The sequence below is a fragment of the Solanum stenotomum genome, unplaced genomic scaffold, assembly GCF_019186545.1.
Source record: "Solanum stenotomum isolate F172 unplaced genomic scaffold, ASM1918654v1 scaffold1125, whole genome shotgun sequence".
Classification (NCBI taxonomy): domain Eukaryota; kingdom Viridiplantae; phylum Streptophyta; class Magnoliopsida; order Solanales; family Solanaceae; genus Solanum; species Solanum stenotomum.
In genome coordinates this window covers 7,191-9,718 of record NW_026021471.1, presented here as the reverse complement: position 1 = coordinate 9,718, position 2,528 = coordinate 7,191, and the positions used below count along the sequence as shown (strand labels likewise).

General features: G+C 29.2%; 1 pseudogene; it reads left to right on the top strand.

Annotated features, from left to right (window-relative positions):
* The first annotated feature begins 1,711 nt into the window (after window positions 1-1,711).
* LOC125849883 (receptor-like protein kinase HERK 1) lies at window positions 1,712-2,521 on the top strand (annotated as a pseudogene).
* The last annotated feature ends 7 nt before the right edge of the window (window positions 2,522-2,528 follow it).

Sequence of the window (2,528 nt, the reverse complement as noted above, 5' to 3'; positions counted from 1 at the left end):
ATGATGGATATACTATGATCTTATATATGTATATGATATATACTATATGTCGAAATGGTACATTGAGTTATTCTATTTTAATTGATAAAATGAGATTAAGAAGAAAAAAACTATTTCCTACATTTTTATTTGTTAAAGTGATTTTAGAAGAAAGAAAACAAGAAGACGTGTTTAAAAAGAAAATATATATATATATTCAAAAAAGGGTATTTTTGACCCATTTTGTAACTATGGGCATTTCTGGACCAAAATATTGACTGTAAGGGCATTTTTTAACCAAAGTATTGACTGTAAGAGCATTTTTTAATCAAACTATAAACGGAGGACATTTTTGTTCCGTTCACATAGTTTAAGGGCAATTTTTTATCCTTTTCCATTAAATGTAAGTCATTAAATATTGAAAAATAAATACTCCCCCCATTTCATATTAGTTGAATTTTTGAGGTGTTTCACACCCTTTAAGAAAAGTAGATTAAGACATAAATTGAACACAGTTTTCCATTTTTATCCTTATTAATTATTGTCAAATTTATAATTAAAATAACTAAACATTAATTAAATTGTATTGAAGTCATCACATTGAAAATCCAAATGAAGGGTAAAATTGAAGAATATTTTAAAAATAGTCTTGAAAATTGAACAATTAAGTTAATTTGAAAAATAAAAAATGTCTCAACAATTCAATTAATATGAAATGGAGGGAATACTATTTAGTAAAAAGGATAAAATAGACACAAAATAGTAAATTATTTATTGATTTTATAAATGGAAGCATATAGAACAAGTAATGATGAACAAGGAAGTAAAGTACTCCCTCCGTCCCATATTATAAGTCACATTTTTTATTTGCACTTACATTAAGAAATAAGAAAATTTTACCGTTATGCCCTTATTTAATTTTACTTATGACAACTTTGTAATAAATGATGAAATGTTATATTTCAAAAATATAAATGCATTTGGATGACTATTTAAATTTTACTTTTTGGAGCCAAATTTTTTCACCAATTGATCCAAAAAAATTTTAAAATCAAGTTTTTCCCACCTCAATTTTCCTATATATTGTGTAAAAAGTTTTTTTATATTTTTTATATATAAATTCTTAAAGCAAACATGACAACATCACAAAATATTCAAATGATGTTATTGATAATGAAATTAGAAGACAAATGAATTTTAGTTCTAGTTCGACAAATCATTTGTTTTTTGATTTAAATGGTGCATAACTCCTTTATTTGAATCTTGATTTTCTCAGTTTGGCCTTCACATGTTTTGATTGAGTCTTCAATTTTTACATTCTTTGAACTTTTTAAAATGTCATCTTCCTTGATAAAATTTGTTGGAGATTCAACTTTTGAAATTATTTTTGAATTTTTTTTCATCTTTTATTTTTAATTTGTTTGTTGATATTTTTTTTTCCAAAATCAAATTTTATAGAATAAGTAATGAATAAAGAAAGTAGTTAATTAATGAATAAAGTACTCTCCTAGTGAAATTAATTACTTGTAGATTTCCTAGGTTAGTCAAAGTAAATACATTTTCAAGATTAATTAATTAATCAATCAATCAAGGGTATAATGGGTAGAATATGGTAATTTATGCATAAATTTTATAAAATGACATATATTGTGGTCCAGCTATTTTTAGAAATGGGTGACTTATAATATGAGACGGAGGGAGTAATAAAATAGGCCAAATAAGGAAAATTTGCCTTTTGGCTTCTCTCACTAAACAGTTAGCCAAGAGAGAGACGCACAATAACTATCCAAGACCCGCTGCACAGAAAAGACTTCTCAGTTTCTCGTCTTCTCCAAATTTCCACTGTTCTGGTAAAATTACAGCTTCCTCAAACTTTTGTTTTGTTTACATATATTTGTGATTCATGTAGAAGCTTCTATTATAGTTGCAATTGTTCTAGATCTTTCTTAGGGCTCATTTTTTATGTATATGTTTTCAACTTTGACACTATGAGATTTACTTCTTCTGAGTTGTTGATTTTTGCTTAATAAAACAGTTCGGAGTAGCTTGTCCAGTTCAAGGATTTGGATTCCCTGTATCTATTTATGGGAAGCAAGCATTCCAAGGAAACAACATCCATAAATGATGCTTCTAACTTGAATCATTGGATTCCTGTTGAAAGTAATCGAATTCCTTTTGTAACTTTGCAGGAAGCAACTAACAACTTTGATGACAAGTTGTTAATTGGAATGGGTGGCTTTGGGAAGGTCTACAGGGGTGTTTTGTGTGATGGTACAAAGGTGGCCTTGAAAGGGGTAGTCCTGGGTCCGAACTAGGTGCTAAACAGTTTCTACAAGAAATTGAGACGCTCTCTCAGTTCCGCCATCCGCATCTGGTTTCATTGATTGGATACTGTGATGAAAAATATGAGATGATTCTAATTTATGAGTACATGGAGAATGGGAACCTCAGGAGCCACTTGTATGGGTCAGATCTACGTCTACCCACTATGAGCTGGGAGCAGAGGCTGGAGATATGCATTGGGGTAGCAAGAGGTCTGCACTACCTTC